We start from the raw sequence: 13,613 nt of genomic DNA, 5'->3' as shown, positions 1-13,613 counted from the left end.
CTGTTCTACTATTCTGCGTAATTACAAGGGCTGATACTACGATTGTGACTGTATTTCGCAAAATTGTGCAAGCCTAATCGCAAAAATTTGATGTCATTTTACAGTCAACAGCAGTTTTACTATAACTTCTGTCTTTAGTTTGGGTTCATAAGGAGATAGTTTATTTATTTATTTATTTATTTATTTATTTTTACTCAAATACAGTTAGTAGTGTAATATTTCCATGGTCCGTGTCTGTTGGGACACATTTACTTTTGAATTTGGAAATAAAATAAGAATCATTTCTACAATATTATGTGTCAGCTTATTATTAACACAACTTGCAGACGGATCTATAAATGCACAAAACATTTAGGAACAGCCAGAATATTGTTAAAATTGCACTTAATTTTCAGATTGTTGATATTTTATTGTTATGTATTGTCCATTACCTTCTGGTATTGTTGGCATTGTTGGTATGTAATTATTATAATGTAAGTTAACGGTTAACGGATACCTGTGGTAACACAACCATGAATGTACTTTGTTTCTATTTTTCACACATATTTTGGTTCTATAATGTAAATACTGTCAAATGAGTTCATTCTAATTTGGTATCGGCCTATTTTGTTGATATTAGTTCTGCACACGGTTCAAGAAGTGCAAAACATTAAATGATGTTTACTGTTTGTGCTGTTATTTATATTCCTTTATCCCTCACTTATTCCTCAATAGTCTTATTAAGTCTGTGACTAATATCTGTATTCCTTATTTATTTATTATTTTTATTGTGAATTATCCCTTTTTTTTAATTTTTTTTTGTGCAACAGGGTGGGAATGTTTGTGGGTTTGGGTTTAAAAACAAAAAAAGAACAATGACTGTATTACATTTTTTCTGTGACTTGATATGTAATAAAAAAACACTTTGAAAAAAAAAAAAAAAAGCACTTAATTTTCAGATTGTTGACATTTTATTGTTATGTATTGTCCATTACCTTCTGGTATTGTTGGCATTGTTGGTATGTAATTATTATAATGTAAGTTAACGGTTAACTGATACCTGTGGTAACACAACCATGAATGTACTTTGTTTCTATTTTTCACACATATTTTGGTTCTATAATGTAAATACTGTCAAATGAGTTTATCCTAATTTGGTATCAGCCTATTTTATTCATTGTTCAGGCTTGAAGTCAAAGGACAATGTGTATTTAAAATGTTATTATGTTAAGTTATTTGATAATGAGAATGGGGTGGGATTAAATAAATTTTTCTTCTTCCTGCTCCTTTTCAAGTTTAAATGAATGTTTTCCAAATTGTGAACTTGCATGTTTTCTGCAAATGCTCGAAACAAATAAATGAATGAAAATGAGATGAAAGGGTTATTACACTATTATTTTACTTTAGATCACATTGGGCTGAATATGGCCGCTGAATTAAAACGAGTTCAACACCCTTGACTGTTAATATTTTCAGTGTAATTTTTACGCTTTGTACACTCATACCGTGGGCTGGATTGGAACCTTTGGAGGGCCAGGTTTTTGGCCCACGGACCGCATGTTTGACACCTGTGATCTACATTATTTACTGATTCCTACTAAGCCACTGACTTAAAACTTCAACAACTGTATCTGCACCCCAGTAGTCTATACACATATATATTATATGTTTGGTTGGATAGTCAATGTTCATCTTTTTCACCCATTTCAGTGGAGCTAAAATGACCTTTTCTGCAAGGTGTCATTTGTTTTTATTTTAAGAGGATTAGCTGTAATAAAACGCACCACAAAAACACTTTCACTTCAGAAGGCAGTGAAAACAAAGTGGCTTATGTTCACCTTTGCTTTTCACTTTCACTTGATGCAGTGGAGAATAAAAGGTGAAGGACAAGCACCCATCATTCATCCTGTTCGCCAGGTAAAACATCACATGGCTTCTATAGAACTTACAGCATCTTAAAGTCCAAGTAGGGATGTAACGATATGAAAATTTTATAACATGGTTATTGTGACCAAAATTATCACAGTTATCATTATTATCGTGGTATTAGTGAAATTATGCTCAAAATGTTCAAAAAGTACTGATACACACACTGAAATAATTTAACCGAGTTGTATTTTGACAAAAAAAACAAACAACAAAAAAAACAACAACAAATACAATAATTGGCACAATGTACTTTCTGTTGGCAGAAACATTCTAGTATTAACCCTTAGTGGTCTGAGTCTATTTTGGCTGTTTTTCATACTTTTGATTTTGTCTTTATATACTATATAAGCAAATGTTTACTATATCCATGTTTGGGATCTGTTTTTTCAGTACAACTTCATTTATATCATCTGCCTATTAGTTTTTCACTTTAACTTTATTATATCAACATAAAAGGCCAGAAAACACAAAAAATATATAAAATCCGATTAGAAAAATGTATATAATTTATAGCATAAATAACACAAAGATGCTTAACGAACCTTTTCAAACACTTTAAAAGTGAATGTTGGTTCCAAATATTAGGTATATACAATTAAAATTGTAATAAATTAAAACTATACTCAAATATTTGACATAGAAGCACATCTTTACATAGACGTTTTTTCCGGAAAAGTGCGGTAATCAAACACGATTATCATGATAATTAGAATTTAAACGGTAATACTAGCCGTCTGCAATTTTACTGCGGTTTATCGTTATACTGGTAATCGTTACATCCCTAGCGCAAAACTTTCCCAATATTTACTAAATGTCGAAAAAACAGAAGTGCATAATGTCATTTTTTTCCATTAAATCACAAATGCAATGATTTGTTTATTTATTATCGCGAGATGATACAAGACACCATCCCATAAACATGGTGATGAATGTAAATATGGTGTTGATTTACAGACATATTCATTATTATTATATATTACCCCTCTATCTCGTACTACATTAAAAAATGATTGGGTTTCCTGGCGTGTCCACACATACCGCGACATGTTTCTTCTTCTTCATCGCTTGTTGGAACGTAGGTCAACATCCATTTTTTTAATTCACCTAACGCTAGTTATGAAAAAAGGTCTTTCCATTCCAGTTTTGCATCATATACCATTTGCGCTACGACCGAAAAACCACCTCTTGCCAGCTCAAAAAATGAGACTTTTGGCGAAATTGTCTTTTTTCCATTTGGTAAATTTTTATGTGCAAGTTATATTTGCGCAATTTGAGGTGGTAATATTAACCGTTGGCAATTTTACCGCAGTTTATCGTTATACTGGTAATCGTTACATCTGTTAGTCCAAGTAATCCATAGTATGGGAGTAATCTAATGGAATACTGTATGAATTATATTTAAGGGCAAGTACTGTGTAAGAGAAAGCCAAGGTGCATCAGTGAGAACCAATGTCTTTACACGAGTTCAGTAACAGCAAGATGCCACCATTAGAGCACTTACAGAGCGTCTCCGTCTCTGTTGGTTTCTTTCCTACGGTGCTGAGTCAGCATGAGGCCAGCACACAAAGTACAAAGCAACAGTCACCAAAACATCAGCATAACATCAGCTGGTCCGACGCAGCCGCCTGCATGCATCCATCACCTCTGCAAAACAAAGCCACATGAAACCCCCCCCCAGATGTCTCCGTCTGGGTTTCTCACAGTAAAACTCATAAATAAATACTCCAAGGGTTCGACGGAAGAGTCGACTTGCCTTTTATTTTCATTTCCTCGCGTTTTTTTTTAAGCTTTTAGGTTCTGCTTTTTAAAGTGAAGAGAAAACAATGTTCACACGCACATCCTCTTTCACTGTCTGTCATATTTATAATCCAGACAAAGCTCCAAAACCTGCAATTAAGCAAAAACAGACCCCAAAAAACATGCTTTAAAATGAAAGGTATAGGTCACAACTAATGACATAGTAAAATAGTAATAATTGAAACATTATTTGGATTTGCTGACCATGGAACCAGCAGTCTGACTGTTAACCCTTTAAGCACCAAAGTTGCAATATTGCGACAAGCAGCAGAACTGAATGAAACAGACCATAGCTTCAGATAGAGTACCAATATTTTACATTTTTACTTTTTAACCCTTTCATGCATAGTGGTCACTACAGTGGAGAGTTATTCTCCAGCTGTTCTCTTGTATATTCGTGGATTTTGTTGTTTTTGTTTCATATCAGCCATAATATTGGACGCTTATGCATCATCCCATACACTGCAATTACTAACATTACTGTAACTTTGCTGTTCTTGATAAACCTGATCTAACATGTTTGAGTGTAAATCAGTTCCTTGTTATTGTTATTAGACTGTAATTAACCCTTTCATGCACAGTGGTCACTCCAGTGGACAGCTCTTCTACAGCTGTTCTCTTGTATATTCATGGATTTTGTTGTTCTTTTCGTAATCTTTTTGTTTTGCTTTGTTTTTTTTTTTTACACATACCTTTATTAAAGTTTTAAGACACTACATATCTTTTCTGACATGAATAAGTGACATTATGTAGATCTCTCCTGAGCATAAACCCCCATAATTCACACAATTTATCAGTAAATACATGTTTTTGCGCGTCAAAAATTAAATGTGTGGTGTCCAGCTGAGTGGACATTTTTGTAACTTCATGAAAAATAGGTTCATAAGATTTTTTTTTTTTTCATTGTTATTTTTTATATGTTTTTTTTTTTTTTTTTTTTTTACATTTTTTAAATAATTTTTATTTATTTATTTATTTTTAATTTATTTTTCAGAAGAAAATTTTCAATCGCATTGTTTTTTCATCTCTAAAGAGGAATAAAAACACTCAGGAAAAATTTTTGATTAAGGTTCTCATAATTCATGCATGAAAGGGTTAACAAAAAAAGTTTTTGTTTTCTTTTTTGTATATTATCTCCACGAAGTGAATAATGACTAGTATTAGAGTATGTTAAAATGTGAGAAAACATCAAATTAGCAGCATTACAATGTTTTTATTTCATAGTTTTCACACAGTATATCAATTAATACTTGTTTCTTTGCTTCAAAAATTAAACGCATGGTGTCCAGCTGAGTGGACATTTTTGCAACTCCATGAAAAATAGCTTAATAAAAAAAATGTATCGCGTTGTTTTTTTGTTTTTTTTTAATGCCTAAAGTGGAATAAAATCACTCAAAAAAAAAAAAAAAAAAAATCTTGATTGAGGTTTTGTGATTCATGCATGAAAGGGTTAATAATGTTTAAGTTCATTTATTTTAAGGAACAGATTACAAAAAAAAAAAAAAAATCCATGTAAATCTGTCAAAAGCTCAATTTTGTCACAAGTTACGCAATCCAATATGGCCACCATCCTGTGTAGGGCTGTGTATCGGCAAGAATCTGGTGATACGATACAAATTACAATACTAGGATCACGACACGATATATCACGATATATCATGATACTCTTGAAAAGGCAATTTTTTGTTTGTTTCTTTTTTGAAAATGATTATTTCCTGGAAGAATTGAATTACACCAGAAATATGCACAAATACTAAATCATTTTTATTTGATCACACAAAATATTCCAGTATTAAAACTTAAATTATATTTTACAGACATTACAGTTTAAGATCCTGCTCAAATATTCATATTCTATTAATTCATAACTTACATCTGAACATTATTTTTGTGCAATCCCAACAAAGGAACTAGCATCTGCCTCTCTCCGTAAAAAGTGCTTTCATGATGCATCCATCATTTAATAAAACTGTGAAATAATGAGTGAAATAGTGAAATAATAATAAATAAGACGTAAACAATAGAGAAAAACAAACAATAATGAATGTGCGCCATATCTGCATTTGAATAAATACCTAAAAATATCGATACAGTACTTTTTAATATCAATACACTATTGTGAAATGAAATATTGCAATATATTACAGAATCGATATTTTCTAACACCCCTAGTCCTGTGACATCACAATATGCAAATTAGGTTAAAACATTTACTCTCATCTCATCATTTTCTCATTTACATAATGACTTTATCTCTTAACTCTTCCAAGATACAGCTTTTTGAAATCATCATATCAAAATGGAATATTTTATGGAAAAAAACTCCAGTGCCTAAATGGTTAAAAGACTATGAAAAGGACCACAGGGACCAGGCTGCACAGAATAACCAATAACATCAATACCAACAAGGATGTCTCCCAAAATAGAACATGGATAATGCATGTGCAAATATGTGTGTGTTTACATCTATGCATGTATTAAACTAAAATAACACTGGAGTGGTTCTTCCTGGGGTTTGTGCCGAGCAGACATTTTTCTTGTGCGCTGGTAGAATGTGATTTGTGATAGCGTTTGTGATAAGCTATAAAATGTTATTTTCCCCCCTGCAAAAATGTGCAGTTGCTGTACTGTGGACATAACATTTGGATAGTTTTTGGTTATTTACAGTGTGCTAATGAAAAACAAAAAACAACAACAAAAAAAAAAAGGATTTCTTTTTCCAATTCAACTTTGTCTTCTTCAACAAACCTCTATTATGATGCATCTATTCCTATTTATTTTTGTGGTTTAGCTGTATTTACATTGTATTTTTATTGATATATGTCTTCATCATTATCATTATTATTATTATTATTAATAATATTATTATTATTATTATATTCATTTTAATGCCTGGTACAACTAAAGGTACATTTGTTTGAACAAATATAATGATAACAAAAATAGCTCATTAGAGTTTAATTTCAGAGCTGATATTTAGCCATTTTCCATGTTTTCTTGATAACCAAAATCACTTCAGTTCTTACATCAATAGCTATGGCATTGTACTGACAAAAACAGTGCTTTTAGACATTCCATGTTTTCTTTTCTGTCTGTTTTAGTCACATGACACACACAGGAGTTAGTACTTGATTGCATAACCATTGTTTTTGATGACTTTTGATGGTCTAATAATTTTTTCCATGACTGTATGTTTAGGGAAGTCTGGAATAATGTGATTTAAAGTGTTTTTAAAACTTAAATCATATATTTGTGGTTCATCCATTCAATTGGTCAGTTTAATGTTATTATCCCGCCCCCCAAAGGGGAGGCAAGGGGTATTGCTTTTGGTTTGATTTGTCTGTTTGTTAAAACTTAAGTCGCAAAATTATTGGTTAAATTCATACCAAACTGGGTTTATAGATTACCAGTGACCCAGAATAGATCTGATTACATTTTGGGAACAATAGGTCAAAGTTAAAATTTTTTATGAATTTTTAAAATCTTTTTTTTCCCCATTTATCTATAATGGATGAAATTTCAAATTTCTATAAAAACATCAATTTTGTTTCAATTTACTTCAAACTTGCCACATATATAGAGGCAATTGATATACTGACATCAGCACATGCATAGACATGATGACATCAGCTGGATCAAAGCCAAAATAAGATACAATAGGTGCGAGGGGCGGGGTTTGTTGCGCCTGGAACCACTTATTAGTAGTAGTAGTAGTAGTAGTAATTGTAGTAATAGTAGTTTACTAAAACTGGCTTGATTAATAAAAGTAATCAAAATACTCACCTTTATTATTGTGTTTTCACTACACTGAGCAAAAATATAAATGCAACACTTTTGTTTTTGCTCCCATTTTTCATGAGCTGAACTCAACAATCTAAAACTTTTTCTATGTACACAAAAGGCCTTTTTCTCTCAACCATTGTTCATAAATTTGCCTAAATCTGTGTTAGTGAGCACTTCTCCTTTGTTGTTTGCTGAGATAATCCATCCACCTCACAGGTGGGGCATATTGAGATCCTGATTAGACAGCAGGATTATTGCACAGGTGTGACTTAGGCTGGCCACAATAAAAGGCCACTCTAAAAGGTGCACTTTTACTGTATTGGGTGGTCCAGGGGGGTCAGAAAACCAGTCAGTATTTGGTGTGACCACCATTTTCCTCACGCAGTCTTCCTCATGAATTCTCTGAAACACTTTTGGAGATGGTTTATGGTAGAGAAATGAACATTCATTTCACAGGCAAAAGCTCTAAAAGCTCTGGTGGACATTCCTGAAGTCAGCATGCCAATTGCATATTCCCTCAAAACTTGTGACATTTGTGGCATTGTGCTGTGTGATAAAACTGCACATTTTAGAGTGGCCTTTTATTGTGGCCAGCCTAAGGCACACCTGTGCAATAATCATGCTGTCTAATCAGCATCTTGATATGCCACACCTGTGAGGTGGATGGATTATCTCAACAAAGGAGAAGTGCTCACTAACACAGATTTAGACAGATTTGTGAACAATATTTGAGAGAAATAGGCCTTTTGTGTACACAGAAAAAGTTTTAGATCTTTGAGTTCAGCTCATGAAAAATGGGAGCAAAAACAAAAGTGCTGCATTTATATACTGAACAAAAATATAAACGCACCACTTTTGTTTTTGCTCCCATTTTTCAAGAGCTGAACTCAAAGATCTAGAACTTTTTCTACGATCACGAAAGGCCTATTTCTCTCAAATATTGTTCATAAATTTGTCTAAATCTGTGTTAGTGAGCACTTCTCCTTTGTCCTTTGCTGAGATAATCCATCCACCTCACAGGTGTGGCATATCAAGATGCTGATTAGACAGCAGGATTATTGCACAGGTGTGACTTAGGCTGGCCACAATAAAAGGCCACTCTAAAATGTGCACTTTTACTGTATTGGGTGGTCCAGGAGGGTCAGAAAACCAGTCAGTATTTGGTGTGACTACCATTTTCCTCGCACAGTCTTCTTCATGAATTCTCTGAAACAGCTTTGGAGATGGCTTATGGTAGAGAAATGAACATTGATTTCACAGGCAAAAGCTCTGGTGGAGATTCCTGAAGTCAGCATGCCAATTGCATATTCCCTCAAAACTTGTGACATCTGTGGTATTGTGCTGTGTGATAAAACTGCACATTTTGGAGTGGCCTTTTGTTGTGGCCAGCTTAAGGCACACCTGTGCAAAAATCCTGCTGTCTAATCAGCATCTTGATATGCCACACCTGTGAGGTGGATGGATTATCTCAGCAAAGAAGAAGTGTTCACTAACACAGATTTAGACAGATTTGTGAACAATATTTGAGAGAAATAAACCTTGTGTGTACACAGAAAAAGTTTTACATCTTTGAGTTCAGCTCATGAAAAATGGGAGCAAAAACAAAAGTCGTGCATTTATATTTTTGTTCAGAATATTTTTGTTCAGTGTATGACGTTTTAATACATAAAATAATAACAATGTTGAAAATATATAATTTAGGGTCAGCTATACTTGTGTAAAACATATTTGACATTTTCTCATATATCAAATATAAATGAAATGGTCAGGCTGTTTTTGATTATGATTCAAGGCTGTAACTAGGCCTGTCCATATCTATTAAATATCACCTTTTCACATTTATTTGAGCTAACTATAATTGCTGTATTATTTGTAGAAATGTCTTCTGTTCAGTTATATGAAGAAATGCATATAAATGTCATATTTCATCATCATTTCCTCATTATTTTCCAATGTGTCAGATTTGAGCAGGTATTTTTTAATGATTTCACTTGGATGTGCTTAACTTATCTTACATTACATTTATTATTCATGTTAAAACCATCCTCTGTGTGTGTGTGTGTGTGTGTGTGTGTGTGTGTGTGTGTGTGTGTGTTTGTGTGTTTTTATTATTACTAAGCAACAGGCTATTAGAAATTTCCCACTGTTTAGCATCAGTAAACGTCTCTTCATGTTTCTTCATTAGTTGTGATGTATGTCTATAAATAAAGTTATGGCAGTAAATTAGTAATTGCAGTTTTTTCTGTGACAATTAATCACCATCTAAAATTACAACAGCAGCCTCTAGTTGCACCATACTATGTAAACACCCACATGTGACTGCATTATTACTACCTCTATTACAACACCAAAGACTTGTCCAATTTATTGTTAATTTTGATTTAGTGGGTGGGTTAAGCACGCATGAGCAGTGGAGGGAGATAAATAGGATGGAGCAGGGAGACAAAAATGGAAATTAAAGAGACAGAAATTGAAGTGCTTGAAAAGTCAAGATGCAGCATGGTGAACAGCACACAGACTACATGATGTGTTTGCGGTTTTCAGTCAGAAACAGTCTTTGCTTTGCAATCGTACAGTCACCTAAGACTGCAAATAGAAAAGATACCAAGAATACCAAAGATACCAAGATTCCAAGATCGAGATCTTGGAATTTCCACAATTAAGACAAATTTACAGAATCAAAATGGGTCTGTAAATGATCTAATACAGTCAAACATTTGCACAGTTTCTTTATTTTAATGTTTATCATGGTTGCCATTAAATATTGTTGTTTTTTTGTTTGTTTTTCAATTTTTGGTATTTTATTTTTGAGGATTTTTGTTGATAAGATACAAGGACAGACACGGCACAGTGATAAAACAGTATTTTGTGTGCAACTAGTCTGTCTTCTGTTTCTACTATTATAATGATTATTTTGCATTAATTTGGTGTGAGGAATTGTTAATGGATCTTTTCTACTGATTATGATTAACAGCACATATAATCTTTTAGTACTAGGATTAAAAATGAGCACTTCATGATTGAAGGTAAATTCCTTTAGAAACTAAAAAAAGACATGATTTTAGCACAGAAATACTGTAAGACTCAGATACTGTTAAGTTTAGCATACTACTACTACTACTACTACTACTACTACTACTACTACTACTACTACTATAATTAACCCTAAATTATACATTTTCAACATTATTATTGTCACTATATTTATGATGCCTGCATAAAATAACAAAGATTAGCGCTTAATAACGTGATTAGCGCTTACTTTTAATAATCAAGACAATTTAAATCAATTAATACTACTACTACCTACATTTAACCCTAAATTATAAATTTTCAACAAATTTGTTATTATTAGATGAATTAAGGCATTGTAAAGTATAGTGAAAATAATACAGATTAGTGTTTTAATTACTTTTAATAATCAAGCCAATTTACATCAATTACTACTGCTACTACTACTATAGTTAACCCTAAATTACAGATGGAAATTAGCACTGCTGCCACAATCTGGCATATTTACAGCTGCAATTGTTGTAGATGTTCATTAACATGCACTGTCCCTAATAAATAAATAAAATATTTTCAACATTGTTATTATTTTATGCATTAAGGCGTCATATATTATTGTGAAAATAATACAGATTAGTGTTTCAGTTACTTTTAATAATCAAGCCAATTTAAATCAATTACCACCACCACTACTATAGTTAACTCTAAATTATACATTTTCATCATTGTTATTATTTTATGCATTAAGGCATCATATAATATAATGAAAATACGGATTAGTGTTTTAATTACTTTTAATAATCAAGCCATTTTAAATCTACTACTACTACTACTACTACTACTACTACTACTACAGACTGAACAGTATAATGGACAATGACGTGCATCCATTTCATGTCCTGGGGGTGTTTCTGTGCAGAACCTTCAACACCAGGCTGATCCCCCCCAGATGTAGGACTGAGTGTTACAGGAACAACAACCCCCCACTCCCACCCCCACCCCACCCCTCGCCGTCAGCTGATTCAATGTACAATTTCACTGACACATCTCCTTTACATGTGAATGGTTTTATACATCTCTATAGTTTTTACACATATCATACTTTTTAACAAGTGTATATTCTCATATATATTGTCATTCCTTTATTATTTATTGCTGATTTGTTATCTTAGAGTGTTTTGATTATCTTTGAGTGTTCTTTTAATCACAGAGTGCTTGTGATGATTGAATGTAATTGCTGCTGCTGTAACTCCGGTAATTGCCTGCAAAGGATCAATAAAGTATCTACTACTACTACTGCTTTGGGCAAATCATCTGCTTCCATCTAATTCTGTCCCCTGCGTCTTCTACCTCCATGTCCGTCATCACATCCATATATCTCCTCTTTGTTCTTCCTCTTTGCTTCCATCTTCATCATCATTGTACCAGTATATTCACCATCTCAATCTGGCCTCTCTCACTTTGTCTCCACATGTCCACCCTAACCTGTCCTGCTCTTGTGTTCTTTCCAAATCCTGTCCATCCTTGTCATTCCCAAAGAAAACCTCACCATCTTCAGCTTTGCCTCCTGTTTTTTCATCAACGAAGCAAAAGTCAAATGAAAAGGTGAGATGTTTTTTCACTATAGCTTCGCATGATGTGATTCCAACATGTCCAAGGCTTACAAGACATCCCAAAATGGACAAAATACAATAAAATAAACACTTACGGACCATCAGTTTGAGAGTTAAACCATCGTTCATTCTGCACTGTAAGACCGGATAGTTGAGTTTACTTAGAAAAATCTCAGGTAACTCGTCGCCTTAGAAAAATTTAAGTAATGAGTAATGAAAACTTGAGTCTATTAAACTTAAATGCTTGATTTGAGTGGAATTGCTATTTTAAGTACAACACACTAAATGCCAAGTTAATTTAACTTAAAAATTGTTTCAATGTCAATTGCTTTGTCTAATCATTAGACTTAATCTCATCAGTTCATCGGACTCAGTTCCAAGTTGATCAAAATTAAAATGTTTTGCAATATAAAAGGCTTTATAGAATTATTCAACTTAATATATTGTAGCATGGATGAAAGTTGGGGAGTTAAGAAGCTCAATGTAAATTGCCAGTACAGGACGGGGTTTTAAGTTGGCAAAGTATTAAAATTTCCATGGTACAAAAACAATCCTTGATGAACAGGAAAGCCATTGTTCGTCCTATGGCTCTGACTCATGGTACAACTCTACAAAAATACAAAAACAAACACAAAAAGGCCAATACAAATTGCCGTACACACATTAAGTCCAAATTAACACTAACACCACAACCCCGCTGAACCCCTGCACATAAAAATAACACATTTTCAACATGTCCAATACCCACAATGCAATGCAGAGATCAAAAGGCGTGTTCATTACTAAAACTTAGTGATTTAAACCCATTCAACTTAAACTTTTTCAAATCATAGCATATCATATCATATCATATTTCATATTTTCAACTATGTCTGCAAATTAGTAGAACATACTTAACATTTTACAGTAATGTCATAAAACTTAAATAATTCAAGTACATTGTAATTAAAGCATTTTAGTAAATACAAATTCCAGGCTTACAGTGTGGATGCTACAGTTCTTTACAAGCGCATAATTTCATTTTAGGGGCTTTTTGCTTCATTTTGAACCACAAGTTCACAGCGCTGTTGAAAGGAGTGATATTTTTCTTTAAAAAAAAAAAAAAAAAAGAAAAAAGAAAATTATGCATTTTAAAACATGTCCCTGTGGTCAACATAAACTGTAAATTATGCTTCAAATATCAATTTCCATTTATGAGTTTCAGTTTTGTATCATATTTGATACATCGGGCAAAATCGGTCCCATAAACAACATCATTTATGCTAGCATGAAAACGAAACTTAACATGCTTTGAACATTTGCCTCCTGACTTCAACACCTCTTGAATCTTACACGAAATTTTCACAATTTCTATATCCACTGGGCCACGTGAATTTGTCATATTTGCCCCTCCTTATCGGCACCCCAGGGTGTAGCCTTAATTTTTTTAATGTTTCTAATTGTATGAATGCTAACACTTTACTTCTTACACAGGGACAACAGCTGAAAAATAGCTTTTTTCCC

At 33.0% G+C, this 13,613-nt stretch overlaps 1 protein-coding gene across 2 annotated transcripts in view; it reads right to left on the bottom strand.

Moving 5' to 3' along the window:
* The window catches only part of LOC115424443 (inactive phospholipase C-like protein 2), a 218,188-nt gene that overhangs the window by 139,593 nt on the left and 64,982 nt on the right, over positions 1–13,613 (bottom strand). The gene's annotated exons all lie outside the window — the stretch shown is intronic.

The sequence above is a fragment of the Sphaeramia orbicularis genome, chromosome 8 (assembly GCF_902148855.1).
Source record: "Sphaeramia orbicularis chromosome 8, fSphaOr1.1, whole genome shotgun sequence".
In the NCBI taxonomy this organism is placed as follows: Eukaryota; Metazoa; Chordata; class Actinopteri; order Kurtiformes; family Apogonidae; genus Sphaeramia; species Sphaeramia orbicularis.
This window is presented reverse-complemented; position numbering and strand designations above follow the sequence as displayed.